General features: G+C 38.2%; 1 protein-coding gene across 4 annotated transcripts in view; it reads right to left on the bottom strand.

The window, feature by feature from the left end:
- The window catches only part of LOC135196137 (orphan steroid hormone receptor 2-like), a 337,215-nt gene that overhangs the window by 304,789 nt on the left and 14,926 nt on the right, over window positions 1–17,500 (bottom strand). For 2 of the 4 annotated variants that reach the window (XM_064222673.1, XM_064222675.1), the window contains exon 2: window positions 3,324–3,371. The exons of the other annotated variants lie outside the window; for them this stretch is intronic. The gene's annotated coding sequence lies outside the window, so the exon portion shown is untranslated. The remainder of the gene's footprint in view (window positions 1–3,323; window positions 3,372–17,500) is intronic. 4 annotated transcript variants of the gene reach the window in all.

Here is a 17,500-nt window from a genome sequence, read left to right as displayed (position 1 = left end):
CATTACTGAGGGAATGATACGAGGAATAGTTCAGAATCGGTAGGGTCACTTCAATGAGGCCAAACCTAACAGAAAAGCGCCAAGATAAACTCTAATTTTAAACAATTTGAATTTTCTACTATTTTCTAAGACGCCGATAGTTTAGTCGTCCAACGCATCTCTTGACTAACGTCATGTAAATATTTACAAGCACCACCTTATTTGTTTACCGGGGCACTGCCATCTGGAACCGCAGTGATAAGAGAGGTCGCGAGAGGTCACGCCAAGCCCTTGGGACCTGTGGCAGGTCAAGTCTCAAAAAAAAAAAAAAAAAAAAAAAAAAAAAAAAAAAAAAAAACTAGCGGTAACATGACCCACCGCGACTTGCAGAGTTGGCAAATGAAGACTTGCCACGTGTAATCGAAGTTGAGATACCTGTTGCATTAAAACAAAAAAAATTTCGATTTTAAAATAAAACGAATTCAAGAAGGTGGATTTTACCGCTATATGGTTTTACAACTTTAAATGTGATTTTGGTTATGTGATATCTATAGGCTGTCTAGTCAAACACTGGAATGGAATGGAAGATAGAATTTAGGCTATATGCCAAGCGCTGGGACACATGAGGACATTCAGCGCTGAAAGGGGAAAATATGAGCAGAAAGGAAATAGATAAGAAAGAATATGAATGGAGGCACAAGCAAAAGGAACGAAAGAGGTTGCAGCTAAAGGGGCCCAAGGAAGGGGCGCTGCAAAGAACCCTAAGTACGCCTACAGTTCACTGCATGGGGCGTACTGACGGCACTACATCCAGACTAAGTTTGAAACTTTATAGAAGTGAATTCCCCATCAAAGGACATAAGAATTCATACGTCACGATGCTAGTTTGAAAGATTGGCTGGAGGACTGAGCTTAGAAAGCTAACAAAACTCAAAATGGGGTGGGGGATTCTAACACACACACACACACACACAGTCCAGTACTCTTCCCCACCACCAACAACCTTCCCCCCCCAAAAAAAAATAAAACACACAGCCCAGTACTCTCCCCCAACCCCACCCCAGAAAAAAAAACACACACACACACACACACACACACACAGTCAGTAATCTAACCCAAACCCCACCCCAGAAAAAAAACACACACACACACACACACACACACCGTCCAGTAATCTCCCCAACCCCACCCAGAACACACACACACACACACAGAGCAAAACAGAGGCCTCGACATTTCAAGGAAGGCCCCTGTGACGGACGCGAAATGATTTCATAAATTTATTCATGGAGTATTACCTCAGCAAAACCCCACCTCATCCCAGATTCTGATTCCTCCCGGGGAGGCTTACAACAACACCTGGTTAGCTCAGGATGTGTATGTATATACATCAATTATTATGTATAGAATACACATGAATGAATGGGGATTTTGATGGACCATCAACAAAATTCTTGTCAAGAGTCGAAACGATTATATCTATCAGCCTGACACAAAATCCAAAAACACGAGAGAGAGAGAGAGAGAGAGAGAGAGAGAGAGAGAGAGAGAGAGAGACGAGAGAAGGGGGGCAAGATTAATAGATATTTGATATCTGGATTAAAGCTTACAGCCCTCTAGCCTCAGTAGTCTTTAAGATCTGAGGGCGGAAAGAAAAAGTGCGGACAAAAAAAAAAAAAAAAATGCGGACAGACAAAGCCGGCACAATAGTTTCCTTTAAACAGAAAACTACGACGACAAAACAGCACCAGAAAATGCACTGAGGCCAGGAGGGGAAGGAGGAGGAGTGAAGAGGAGTAATGGGGTGTATAAATAAAGGAAGACAACAACCAACTCGGCACAGAGAGACCTCGAATGAATGGAGCGAGATATCTCCATCTGAGGAGGAGGAGGAGAGTCCGCTGGACCAACATTCCACTGCGCGCGGGGAGCCGTTGTAACCCGACTAGGCTACGAAACTACTACCACTACTACTACTACTACTGCTACTACTAGAACCACTATCGATGTCACTAAGGCCGTCTCCAGCACCAGCGTTCCTATATAAGCGAGGAAGTAATGAGCACCTGGAATATGTTCTCTCTCTCTCTCTCTCTCTCATACACACTATATATTTATTATATACATATAATATATATAGTGTATATGTTGTGGTGAATATATTATATTATTATATATATATAATTATATAATATATACTATATATATGAATATTCATCACTCACCGTGATTCATTAATAAATCATTCGAGTACAAATGTCCTTTAATATCTAATTCTCTCTACCTTCGGAATTGATATATCATAGTACCATATATATATAGTATATATGTATATGTATATATATATAAATCTATATATATATGTATATATAAAAATACACACACATATATATATATATATATATATATATATATATATATATATATATATATATATAGTATATATAGTGTTTAGGTTATCTTAGCAAAAAAAAAATCTAGTATTATTTAAGAAGGGTTATCAGCAATAGCTCTGCTGCAGTAGCTCCAGAGTTGCAGAAAGACCAGAGGTACAAATATTCGTCTAGAGAAACGTAAACACTTCCGCGGCCCTTCTTTCTCAGAGAGAGGAAATAATTACGGAAAGTAATATTAAAATCTTCATAATTTCCATTCAGAAAAACCGTAATTTTTCTACGTAATCCACAGCCGCTTTCACTTGATCTCATTCAAAAAACACTTTTCTTTTTTTATTATTAATATTCTAACTTTAACCTGTAATTACAAAACCCTCTTTTTTTTTTTTTTTGGGGGGGGGGGGGTAGAGGGGGAAGGGAATGGGGGTGATGGGTGGGCCCCCTAGCGCCACTTTCCTCTCCCGCACTCGAGGAACTGAGAATTCCTACCTCCTACAACTCCTCCTCCTCCTCCTTCTCCTCCTCATCCACACTTTCCTACCTCCTACTCCTCCTCATTATCATCATCACCACTTTCCTACCTCCTCCTCCTTCTCCTCCTCATCCACCACTTTCTTACCTCCTCCTCCTCCTCCTCCTCCTCCACCACCACTTTCCTACCTCCTTCTCCTCCTCATCCACCACTTTCCTACCTCGTACATTCTACTCCTCCTACTCCACCGCTTTTCTACCGCCTACCTTCTCCTCCTCTTCGTCCTACCACCACCACCACCACCACCACCACCTACACCTCACCTCCTCCTCCTCCTCCTCCTAAATTAGTCAAAACGCCCCCCCCCCCCCCCCAAAACCAGGAACGCACAAAATCCTTCGCCCCTTACCAAACTCAACCATGTATTCCTTCGACATTCATACTTCGTGAACAACTGAATAACAAACTCAACTCACAAGTTTAATCCGAGACCATCCAGACGGCAACATCGACAATGCAAGTACCTGAAAAAGAAAGAGAGAGAGTTAGCACAATTAAAACCAGATAAAAATAAAGAGATTCCTAATACGCTCAAACACAATGGCATTTTTTCCTTAGGAATTAGAATGAACAGCAGCAATGCTCAGCTCATTCTAATTCAGGTTCAAAAAATATATGTCGGGTTAATGGACGATTCATTTATAATTTTGTAAAAAAAATTTGTAAAATTACGGCGCGCGGGTTGGATGACGCGAACAATCCAGGCGAATGAAAAAACGAAACGATATTTTTCTTAGGGTCGAGCTGAGGAGCGGAATTAAATTCCACAAGATTTCTATTTCTTCACGACAATAAACATATTATTCCAAGACGTCCACAATGATAAAAAATTTTTAAATGTTCGTTTATAATTTATAAAACACTTTATTAAATCTTTCGAACCCTTCTCTGGGTTTATCTTCATCACGTTCATCTTTTCCTACGGGCTGCTCTAAGATCAAGAGCCCGTGCTGGCGTAAGGCCAGCTTCATCTAAAACATCATCTTTTTTGGACTGAAGATGAACCCAAGGAAGGGTTCGAAAGCTTTTATAAAGTGTTTTATAAATTACACAGGAACTTTTAACATTTTTACTATCGTGGACCCCTTAGAACACTGTATAAATTCTCGTGAGTTTTTTTCCCCAAATAATCATATTTCCGTTCGTTACTATTTTTTTCTTAGCAAAATTTTCATTTCCTTAAAATAAAAATCATATATCTGTCTTTTGAAACCAGCTGAATGCAGTATCGCATTAATTGCCATGATCTTTCATGATGCTTTCTTGATTGACTTCAATATGGAATTTAGGCCAAAGGCCAAGCACTAGGACCTGTGAGGTCATTCAGCTTTGAAACTGAAATTGGGACAGGTTTGAAAGGGATAACAGGACGAAAACCTCGCATAGTTGTTTTTATTCAAGCCTTCCATATTTCCTCAAGTAAATTAACAGTTGTCTTTCCAGGACTTCATTTTCAGTCAAGAATTCCATTAATACTTTTTTTCCTTCAGGACTTCACTGACCTTCTACTTCAAATTACTCTTAAGCTGTTTCCGAGTTTCTTTCCACAATGTCATTTGTCTTTTTCAAATTTCAAATTGACTTCTCTTGACCTTATGAGGTCACTTTCCTCAGCTTTCAAATCCCAAGATATTTTACAATGAATTTTTTTTACTTCATATTTTACAATGAATTTTCATTTTTTATTGAAGACATTCAAGTTTTCTAAGCGATGAAATCCGTTGCAATTTTGGGAAATGAATGCAATAAATATTCAATAGGCAAAAGAATAAAAAAATTAATTAAAAAATCACAACACGCTCTGGAATATAATATTATCACCTGAAGCAACTTATTCAAAACTACAGATATTATTATTATTGTTGTTTTTATTATTATTATTATTATTATTATTATTATTATTATATTATTATTATTATTATTATTCTAAGTTTCTTTATATTATTTGTATTATTATCAGTATCATTATTGGTTTCTCTATATTATTATTATTATTATTATTATTATTATTATTATTATTATTATTATTATTATTATTATTATTTATTTATAAAAAATAAAAAAGACAAAAAACTCAAATACTACTTCCTCCCTTAGCAATAAAGAACATTTGTAGTCTAAAATACAATACTTCCGGAACACTTAGCGTTAAATTACTAGCAACTCCTTGAAAAAATATATAAATACAACCTTGGAGGCCATTCATTAAACTAAAAAAAAAAAAAGGAGTCTTCTTAAGTACAGGTTTACGCTGAGCCCCTGAATGTAATTCCAGATTTCCTTCTCAATTGCTTACTTAGCGGGAGGTCTGCCTCAGAACCCCATAATAAAAATTCCCCCAAAATTATCGCTGTTCATTACAATAACAATGATCAATTACCTCTTCTTCGAGTGTGGGCCGCCCCCCCCCCCCCCCCCCCCACCACAGCAGAACTACTTCCTCGTAAGGGTTAGAGTAAACTGAACTAGCGGGCCAAACTGACCATTGTTGCAACCTTTAACATGACCCTGTTTATGCCTTGGAGGTACAGGTTAACTATTCACAATTTACTATTCAAAACAGTAGTGTAAACTTACAATGGGCATGTACGAAGGCCAGCCAATGAAAATGCAACCAGTAAAGACATCCTCAGTTGCGAAATTCAAGAGGACATGAATGCAATGAATATTCAATAGATAAAAGAATAAAAACAATTAACTAAAAAATCACAACACGCTCTGGAATATAATATTATCACCTGAAGCAACTTATTCAAAACTACAGATATAAGAGGACATAAAATGTTTTACTAGGGTCGACTAAAAAAAAAAAAATAAAATAAAAAAATAACAATTCGTTTGGATGAGTACAAAATATGTCTTATAATATGAAAACGACAACTGGTTTGAGAGAGAGAGAGAGAGAGAGAGAGAGAGAGAGAGAGAGAGAGAGAGAGAGAGAGAGAGTTGCCAATTACTTTTCTCTCCACTCCCTACGTGAGTGACTGTTTTGTATTTTTGTATGTTCACGTGATTGCGACAGTGAAGGTTATCGCATATAACTATAAAACTAAATATATGTTCGTTTTTTAACAGATATTCAATCTCTCTCTCTCTCTCTCTCTCTCTCTCTCTCTCTCTCTCTCTCTCTCTCTCTCTCTCTTATAAGTCTTGAAGGCGCAATTATGCAAAAACACCAATGTCCAACACGCGCGCGTGCGCACACACACACATATACATATACATATATATATATGTGTGTGTGTGTGTATCTATATATGTGTGTGTGCGTGTGTATGCGCGCGCACAAGAAGAGGCAGTAAACGAAGAAAGTACAGTATACCGAAAATTGACTTAAAGAGTAACTTCTCGCGTAAATATCCTTGAATTAGTTTAATGTTCTTGGCGTAGTTAAGTTACCCACAGACTAATTCAATCTCAATTTTCACAGACAGAGAGTCTTCTTTCTTTCTTTCTTTTTCTTTGGCCGTCAAGATGAATTACTGAGGTCGTCCTGACTAACTACTACTACTACTACTACTACTACTACTATACTACTACTACCAACACTACCTTTCAGCGCCGTATAATGCCAGCCTATATAAGCCGCAGTTATCTATAGCGCTACCGCAGTTGCCCTTGATAAGGCCGGAAGCCACAGGCCATCACATGATAATGTAATGTTTGTACCGTAGGTAATATAAATATATAAATATATATATATATATATATATATATATATATATATATATATATAATGAATGAATGAAAAAATATATTATAATGTGAAATTGGAAAGCAAGGCGAGATCAATTAGAAGTTGCAGGTAACACAAACGATCACCAAAATATAACACCTAGTATATACCTACACTTCTAATTCATTTCGCTTCCTGTTATTTTTATATAGTAAAGTACTTGACCGGTGGCCACATGACACGAATTCTACAGGAAGCTAAATCAATTAACATATGTCCATTCCTGCAAAAAAAAATTTTGTACGGGCTTTTAAAAGCCTTCAAACGTAGCATCATCGCATAAAGGATCCTGAATCATCGAAGCGCATTACTGGTTTCCCTAGACAGGTCGAGGTGTCAGGGAGAGATATGTGTTCTTAAAGCCCATTAAGAAATGAAATTGCCCAAATAAAAAAAAAAAAAACTGCAATGGAAAAGTGAGACGTGGACCTTAACATGATTGCACGTTACGGAACTTTCCAGCCGTGTTCCCCAAACTGGCAAATTCTTTGCATCCTACTGAGCTTTCCAGCCCAATTACAATAGCGTAGGTTATAGGATTTAGGCCCCTGGCCAAGCGCTGGGAACTATGAGGTCAATCAGGGCTGAAACGGGAATTGACAGTAAAAAGGTTCGAAAAGGTGTGACAGAAGGAAAACCTCAAAGCTGCACTGTGAATCAATTGAGGAAAGTAACACGGGAGAAAGAGGATATGAACGGAGGTACAGTAAAAGGAACGAAAGGGGTTGCAGTTAGTGGGGTCGAACGCTGCAAAGAACCTTGAGTGATGCCTACAGTGAGCCGCATGAAGAGCACTGCCGGCATAAACCAATCCCCAGCCCCCACCCCTTACGGTGTCAGCCCTGTTCCCCCCAAAACGGAGATAGCCTCAAAACTCAATGAACCTTCTGGAAGAGGAAATGCAGAGAGAGCCATGCTTTGGCTCCCAACGGCCTCGTTAATAATCCATTCTCACTTCGTCCTACATTAAGGGGGTCTAGCCCCTTACTCAGCCCCCCCCCCCCCCCCCCCCCCCTCCCCCCCCCCCCCCACAAACCCAACCCCCTTAAACCCGCCTCCCCCATCCGCAAAATGTCTGATGTGAATCTACAGCAGCGAAGCGTTCTGGAGGGGTGACCATGACTCCTCTCCAGCGACCACCACCACGGCTGCTCAAGCAAAACTGAAAGCTGAAGAAACAGCCGTGACTTCCGGGAGCTGTGGGCACGTTGGCAGATGGCATGTCGACACGTCGATGAAGTGACCACGTAGCGTCCATTGGTCAGAAAATGAAAAATAGTTAATGGAGCTGTATACTGAAGTGACCATGTTGATGAAGTGCCCACGTAGTGTCTGGTGGTCATGAAATGAAAATGGCTACCGCATATTCACACTGAAGTGACCATGTACACTGAAGTTGACAGTGGTCTGAAAAATGCAAAATGGTTTCTGAAGCTGCACACTACTGAAGTGACCGTTTCTGTGTCGTCATAAAAAGAAAAAGGTTACCGATACTGCATACTGAAGTGACCTTGTTACGTCTGGTGATCGTCGAATGAAAATGGTTGCCGAGGCTGTTTTTTGCATACTGAAGTGACCATGTATAATGTAGTTCGCAGTAACTGGTGTTTACTAGTGGCCACTAGAGTGTTTTGAAGTGACCTCGCATGTTCATCGTACTGTCTCCTTGACTTGACCAGAGATCTGAGCTCCTTTGGTCAAGCTTTCTAACCCAAACAGCTCCAGAGCATAAGAGAACGAATACGATGTCACACCAAGAACGTGTCCAGTGTTTCACATCACGAACAAGCGTTTAAAACATTCTGGCAAAAAGAATAAAAATCAAGATGGCTTGAAAGATACTGAAGATTAAATATTACTGTCGACAACTATGGGCACAAATTAGCAAAAGATTAAATTAACTTCCACAATCTGAATGCAAACTCCAGATACACATAATCACAAGCACGCCCTGGAAACAAAAAAAAATAAATATATAAATAAAAAAAACTTCCAATTCACAGCATCAAAGCAAACAAGCAAATCAACACGGAGTCCGCTTGACAAAAGCAGAGAGTCCTTTTCCATCACAGCCAAACCCCGAGGTCACCACTGAATACGAAATACATGACACTCAGATATGACGCATGACATTCGCCTGTTATGACATCAGTGTTTCTGAGGCCCTTCTCCGCTGATCCTGAATGATTTGACGACACCTTAGTAGTAGTAGGAGGTTCCTATAGCGGCCGCAGAGAGATAAAGAATAGATTATTATTAATCTACAATAAAAGTACAAAACTTTGAGTTTACAGAATCAGTATATCGAACGGCTGATACTGACATCCGTCTCTCTCTCTCTCTCTCTCTCTCTCTCTCTCTCTCTCTCTCTCTCTCTCTCGATCTATCTATATAGGAAAGTTTCAATATAATTACTTTAATCAACAACAAAATTTACATATTCTCTCTCTCTCTCTCCCGTAAGTAGCCATCTTGCTTGGTGAGTCGTACCCGCGTGAAGTCAGATTAATCAACAGATATCACAAGTTTAACATACGACTAGAATTTGAGAAATATCTAGAAGTGTTCGTGAACTATCGGTGATAAGATTAGTGTGAAAATAGTAGGATAAAGCGTCTTCTAAGTTAGTTTATCAAGTGTAATACTATAAATCAGAACAAGATGGCAGTAAGTTCCAACTGCGGGAAGAGGTGGCGTAATTTGGCGTGTCTAGCAGATTCGCAATACGATGAGGTAGCAGGAAGGGAACTGGCATTTCTCATCTATGAAATCAGCAACAGTCCTAACCAAAAAGATACAAAAGCATTCATAGATATATTAGAAGGATATAATCCTTCAAACTGGAACAAATCTAATGAAAACATCTTGAAAATAATTGAAGAAGTTCCAAATAAAATCCAAGTGGTCAAGAGACTCATAAAGAAAATATACATAAACCAACATATTCCGACAAAGAAAATGAATAAGGTGAATCTTGTGAATATCCTAATTGATGCATTAGGAAAAAGAATGCCAAAAGCATGCAAACTGTGTAAGGTTTGGTATAGCATAGTCAATCCACAAAACCTAATCAGAAAATGTGCTGCATGCAACATTCCGACCCATCCACAGTGTGCTGAGGTAATACAAGATTTGAGAAAAGATACAAGAATTTTTTGTTCAACATGTCTATCATGGATAGACAATGTTATTAAATCAAGATTGAATGTACCAAATAGTTGAGGATGAAGAAGAAGAGGAGAGGAAGAAGAAGAAGAAAAAGAAGAAGAGGAAAACGGAAGAGAAGTAAACAAAAATGAAATGACAGAAAAAAATAAGGAAAACAAAGAACAAGATAAAAGTATGGATGCAGAGATACTCATTGATACTACATATGAGGCAATAAAGCAGCATACCTACGAAGAAATAAATTACGATATGACAACAGAAAAGCAAATCCCGAAGAGGCTCTACCCAGATCTATACAATGACGGGAAAGAGGAAAAAATAGACAAGAAAGACAAAATCTGCAACCTTTTGAAAAGAGGGAATTGCAGATTTAGGAGAAAGATGTTACTACAAACATCCTAAGATATGTCAAAACAAAATATGAAATATATGGTAAATGTGCATACTAGATGGATATGGGGATGATTGCAGAGATCTGCATCCAAAAATATGTAAAAAACCTAAAAGAAGGAAAAGGATGTAAGTTCGACAAAAAATGCAAATATATGCACCTGTAGCCATGAATCATAATCAAATAAATAACCAACCAAGTAATAAAATCCAAAATAAGAAAGAAACAAATAAAGAGAGAAATCAAGAATATCAGGTAAAAGAGAAAAGCAAACCACCAATGAGATATGCAGAGGTGTCAGCAAAAAAATTTCAAAGCATCAGCTCCGAAATTCTACTCAAGAGATAATAACTGTATTTATTATGCAAGAGGATATTGAGAAACGGAGAAAATTGCAGATTCAGACACAAAATGAATAATTATGATGAAGGAAGATCAAATATTATGGAAAAGTTGGATTTTTTAATGTCAGAATTTCTGGAAATGAAAAAAAGAACAACATACCAGAACAGGAAAGAGACATGGGAAAATCCTTATTACTACCAGTATTAAATGAAGGAGAAAACACGCAAACCATCATAGTGATGAATGCGCAGGGTTTAGTTACGAGTAACTCAAAAAGAAAAATAGAGTACTTAGAAGAACTAACCCAAAATGAAAATGAAAATAGATATAATGAATATAAGTGAAACCTGGTATTCCCAAGAGACTGGGAATGATGATCAAATAAAAGGGTTCCAAACTTATAGATCAGATAGAAAAAATAGAAATCAAGGGGGAACCGCAATATATGGGAAAGACAAAAAACAAGGAAAAATATATGAGAAATATAGTAAACTCAGAATGTGAACTAATAGCGGTAGAATTTGAATCTGAAAAATTGATGAACATAGTAATATATAGACCTCCTAATACTAAAGAGTTTGACTTAATAATTGAAAAATTGGATGATATATGTAGAAATCACAAGGACTGGACTATTCTCCTATCTGGTGACTTCAACTTTCCTTTCGTTAGAATGGAAAGAAACGAATAGGAGATTGTGGTTGTACTTATACATATAAAAAAGAGAGTAATAGTAGTGCAGAAGATAAGAGGCAATTTGAAAAGCTATTAGATATGCTACTAGAATACAACATTCAACAAATAAATCACCTGCCAACAAGAAAGGAAAATACTTTAGAGACCTAGTATTGTGAACGAGATGAATTATGTTAAAGAAATAATAGTTTATAATGCGAATATTTCAGACCATAATGTCATAGAATTAACAGTTCATTCCAAAAGCAAGTGAAAATAGAGATAAGCAAGAAATGAAAAAGTGGGAAGGATATGGAAAATACAACTTCTACAGTAAAAATATAAAATGGTCAGAAATTAATGAAGAATTAAACAAAGATTGGGATAACATTTTCGTAAGTGATGACATAAGGGTAAATACGGAGATATTATATAAAATATTGGAGAAAATAGTGGAAAAATATATACCGAAGAAGAAAAAGTAAACATCATTCATGCATACCAAGAGACAGAAGGATCTTGTTCCAGAAAATCAGAAAGTGGAAAAAAGGTCTTGCAAAAGAAAAAAATGCATGGAAAGTTATAGAACTAAAAAGTAAGATAGAAAATGCAGAACAAAAGATTATACAATCAAAAGAAAATGAAAAAACGGGACTTGGAAGAAAAAACCCTATTAAATATCAAGCAAACCCCAAGTATTATACTCATATGCGAAGAAGATGAATAAAAGAAGAAATAGGAAATAGGCCCTCTGAGAATTGAAGGGAGATTAACGAATGAAAAAAAGGAAATTTGCAACATACTGGCAGAACGATATAAGAGAGAATTCACCCCTAGAATAGATAATGAAGATAATGATATAGAAGTAAGGGATGAAAATAGTGAATATTTAGCTGACATAGATATTAATGAAGCTGATATTGTGCAGGCTATTAATGAAATAAAAATGGAGCTGCTGCAGGGCCTGATGGAATTCCTGCTATTTTGTTAAAGAAAGTAGTTCATTCTATCGCAAAGCCACTTGCAATATTATTAAGACAAAGTGTAGATACAGGCAAGATTTATGATGAGCACAAATTAGCATATATTTACCCCTACTTTCAAAAGTGGATCAAGACTAGAGGCAAGTAATTATAGGCCTGTGAGTCTAAACATCACATATTATGAAAGTGTATGAAAGGGTAATGAAGAAAAATATTATGAAACATTTAATAAAAAATAATTTGTTTAATAAAGGACAACATGGTTTCGTACCCGGAAAAAGTACACAAACCCAACTGTTAGTCCACCGTGAGAACATATTCAAAAATATGAAAAGCGGAAATGAAACAGATGTGGTTTATTTAGACTTTGCAAAAGCTTTTGATAAAGTAGACCATAATATTATTAGCAAGAAAATTAGAAAACACATATCGTGGATAAAGTAGGAAGATGGTTAAAAGAATTTTTACACAACAGAAAACAGATAGTTATTGCAAACGACGAGAAATCGGATGAAGTCAAGGTAATATCCGGTGTGCCGCAAGGTACGGTGTTAGCTGCAATACTGTTTGTTATTATGATTGAAGACATAGACAATAATGTGAAGGATTCGGTAGTGAGTAGTTTCGCAGATGACACAAGAATAAGTAGAGAAATTACTTGTGATGAAGATAGGAAACGCTCTACAAAGAGACCTTAACAAAGTATATGATTGGGCAGAGGTAAATAAGGATGGTATTTAACTCTGATAAATTTGAATCAATAAATTATGGAGACAGAGAAAGAAAGCTATATGCATATAAGGGACCTAATAATGAGACCATCACAAATAAGGAAGCAGTTAAAGACCTTGGTGTGATGATGAATAGGAACATGTTATGCAATGATCAAATAGCAACTCTGGTTGGCAAATGTAAAGCAAAATGGGAATGTTGTTACGGCACTTCAAAACAAGAAAAGCTGAACACATGATTATGCTTTATAAAACATATGTTCGTAGTCCACTTGAATATTGCAATATGATATGGTACCCACACTATCAAAAGGATATTGCACAAATAGAGAGTGTACAAAGGTCCTTTTACAGCTAGAATAGAAGAAGTAAGGACCTAGACTCACTGGGAAAGACTATTCATTCTTAAAATTATATAGTCTAGAAAAAGGAGAAGAGAACGCTACATGATAATTCAGGCATGGAAACAGATAGAAGGAATAGCAGAAAATATCATGGAACTAAAAATATCAGAAAGAGCAAGCAGAGGTAGATTAATAGTGCCCAAAACTATACCAGGAAAAATAAGGAAAGCACACAGGACATTAATCCACTACGCACCAGCATCGATAATGCAGCGTCTATTCAATGCGTTGCCAGCTCATCTGAGGAATATATCAGGAGTGAGCGTAGATGTGTTTAAGAATAAGCTCGACAAATATCTAAAACTGCATCCCAGACCATCCAAGATTGGAAGATGCAAAAATATACCGGAAGATGTACTAGCAACTCTCTGGTAGACATTAGAGGTGCCTCACACTGAGGGACCTGGGGCAACCCGAACAAGATGTAAGGTCTGTAAGGTAAGGTCTCTCTCTCTCTCGCTGAAGTTTTAAATGTAATTACCTTAATCCGGATAATCATTATAATTAAGACCAAAAAATTGTACATATTTCTCTGTGTGTCTCTCTCTCCACTCGGAGTTATTAGTGATAAAACAAGAAGGGAGACCCTAAGGAGGGTTAGTTCGTTCGGAGGGATGGGGGAGTGGGGAGGGGGGAAGGGGGGGGTGTTAATGTGACCGCCGAGTGTTAGTTCATTGCTATGTAGGTCACGCTCGAGGACACTCAAACGGCAAGGTAGCTAAAGTAACCCCTTTTGCTCTGCCTGAATAGCTCAGGTGCTGTGTGTGTGTGTGTGTGTGTGTGTAGTCTCTCTCTCTCTCTCTCTCTCTCTCGTAAATGAGCTATGTTTGCTTGTGGTAATCCACATTAAACGAAAACCAGACAAGAAATAATGGATGGAAACTAGAACTGAAGAGATACAACACATCCCATTGTGGGAACTTCTTCACATACAAGATATATGACACGTTGAATAAACTGTTACCAGAAGTTGTAAACACCAACAGTGTGGAAGAGTTTAAAAGAAAGCTAGACAAAATCATTAGGACACTGTGAATGCACAGTATAAAACCTGCTCCCACAGATAAGTGAGCACAAGATGTCTCCTCTTAGGATGGACTAACAATCCTAATCCTTGTAACTCTCTCTCTCTCTCTCTCTCTCTCTCTCTCTCTCTCTCTCTCTCTCTCGAGCAACCTCGTCATTGCATGAATGATACTCTTGCCCAGTCAACAGATTCCGCGAAGGCACAGTTTTTTTATTTTTTTTTTTTTATCTTTTTTGTCTGTCACAAGTGTTAAAATTTTTCATCCCTTTCCTTTCGTGAGAGAGAGAGAGAGAGAGAGAGAGAGAGAGAGAGAGAGAGAGAGAGAGAGAGAGGTCCTTTCAAAACCTGAACGACCATGTTTTCCTTGCTTTGAATGATACCTCTTGTCAAGAGGTTAGGTACGACTACAGCGTCGTCGGCTTGTCCTTTTCATCTAGGAGCGGTGATGAGCTGTGGCCTGGGCTCTCTTGCTCCTGTGGGTGTCACTCTAGAGGGGGGGGGGGGGGGGGGGGGGGGCGGAACTCACACCAAAGTGACAGCCCTGGAAATTCAATAGAATTACTCCTCTAATTAGAAATAGAATGGAATGCGCTATAATAGAATTATTTCTAACTCGGAATGGAATGGAATGCACTACAACCACGGGTGGGGGAGGTAAGGAAGGGTATAGTAGAATGATTTCTAATTCGGAATGGAATGGAAGGCACTATAGTGTAATTTAGGCCAAATGCCAAGCACCGAGAACTATGAGGTCATTCAGCGCTGAAAGGGAATTTGACTGTTGAAAAGGGCGTAACAGGACGATAACCACAAAGCAATTAGCTATGAATCAATTATCAGGAGAGGAAAAAAAAAAGTTAGAACTTGAACGGAGGGACAGTAAAATGAATGAATGAGGTGGCAGCTACGGGCCGAAGGGACGCTGCAAGGACCCTTAAGTATTGCCTTCAGTGCGAGGGGCACTGAGGGCACTACCTCCCAACGAAGTCACTTTAATTGAGACTATTATCACCGGCATCAATCCGCCTCCAACTGGAATCTAAGAAGAAATAAGGAACTCGTTCAAATTCCAGCTTAAATCAAAATAGTGGGGTAGACCTAACTGTTATTTCTGCTGGTTCATTCATCTGCACTCCTTTCATTCATTTTAATGACTGTTTCACTACAACAGTCTTTTCTTAACTGGTTTTTCTACCACAAAAAACAGCCAGCCCCTTTCCTCAGAAACTACCCCACGAAGATAGGCCTATAGGCCTATCTGCCTTGTTCTGTGGCAACGTTTGAACATTTCGAATAATGCTAATAATGACCTTAACAAAATTAATAATACTTTTGATATTAATCATCCAAAATAATCAGCAACAAGTACAAAACGAGAGAGAGAGAGAGAGGACAACCACGGAGCTGGGTTCCTTTCTTCGAATAAGCAGCGAGAGGTTGCTCGGAAGACCTGTGGAGGAAGAAGGGACACCACATTCACCAGAGGACGAGGCCTCACTCTGTGGCGAACCAAGCACCACCAGGTAAAAGGCGAGGAAGGCCTCCGCGTGTGTGTGTGTGTGTGTGTGTGTGTGTGTGTGTAAGAAGGTTCATCGCGGTGGAAAAGAAAAAGGAACCAATGGTCAATGTGAAGGCGAACCTGAGCAGAATCGTAATCAGGCTTACGGTAACTCTCGTCCCAGGAACCAGCCGTAAATATTCGTTGGATGTTGTTGTTGTTCTCCACTAAATACTGGTATTCACTGAATACTGTGGTTACCGTCGTTCAAAATTGGCAGAGCAGCAACGAACAGGCTCAAAAGCCTACATATAACACTGGAAAGCAAGACTCCATTACACAGAATTCTAAAAAGTTCAAAAGCAACACCCCATTACATAAAATTCTCAAAGGGTCAAGAGCAACACTCAATTACAAAGAATTCTAAAAAGGTCTAAAGCAAGACTCTACTACATAGAATTCTCAATGGGTCAAAAGCAAGACTCCATTACATAGAATTCTCAATGGGTCAAAAGCAAGACTCCATTACATAGAATACTCAAAAGGTTTTCGAAAAAAAAAAAAAAAACTTAAAAACGGAGGTTTCAGAATAAGTGATTAAGGAAAACGAGAGAACATATTATAGCCGTAAAATGAGACTAAATATGAATAAAGCTGCCGAGACGCAAACAAACAAACAATCATTATATTCACTGAGCTTCATCTTTTCTCCAGTAACAATGACAAAAATAAGGCATTGAAAAAAAGAAGAAATATTGCAATACAAAAAATTCGCAATTCGGAAACGGTGATCACATTTAATTCTCAGGCCGTACATACCCTTGGAAAAGGTATAGGGTTCATGAGAGAGAGAGAGAGAGAGAGAGAGAGAGAGAGATCAGGCAGCGGTCACATGTCAAGATCACACAAAAGGCGCAAGGCAGCTGGAGAGAGAGAGAGAGAGAGAGAGAGAGAGAGAGAGAGAGAGAGAGAGAGAGAGAGCACTCAGGACGGGCCAACTTGGGCCAGGGGCGGGCCGGCCAGGGCGAGATTCACTGGTCAAGGACACATAATGAGGAATCTACCTACGTTCCTACCTAACCTCTACCTCAAACCCCGCACATACACACACACACATACACAGGCTACAGGACTCTCCTTTCCAATCCTTCGACATCCTAAGAGACAAAAAGGCACATTCGACCTCTTCTGAAACATGGAAATCTACTGAAATAATAATGGCTACTTCTACGACATTCAATTTATATAGCTTTCTCTATTCTTAATATTCTAATATAAGCTTGAATGCCGTAGAAACAGCCATTATTTTTAATGCTACTGCCCTTAGAGAAGGTCTCCCCTCTATATACAACAACAACAACAATAATAAATCCAGCGTTGCCACAGCACATGATTTTCAAATGACTCACATCATTTACAACTTCGATAATGAATAAAAGTGGACGAGTAATCCATTATAGTCAAATGAAACAGTGTTATTTCTTACATTGTTTTTTAATAAGTTACAACAGCTGTATCTATTTACTGATAAATTTATTTACTTTTTTACTTTTTTCCTTTTCTAATAACTGATCTCCAATTTCTGTATTTCCTATGCCCTTCTGTTACTTCTTTCAAATGAACACCGTTATACTG

The sequence above is a fragment of the Macrobrachium nipponense genome, chromosome 17 (genome assembly GCF_015104395.2).
Source record: "Macrobrachium nipponense isolate FS-2020 chromosome 17, ASM1510439v2, whole genome shotgun sequence".
Classification (NCBI taxonomy): domain Eukaryota; kingdom Metazoa; phylum Arthropoda; class Malacostraca; order Decapoda; family Palaemonidae; genus Macrobrachium; species Macrobrachium nipponense.
The sequence above is the reverse complement of the archived record's forward strand: the minus strand, read 5'-3'. Positions and strand labels throughout refer to the sequence as shown.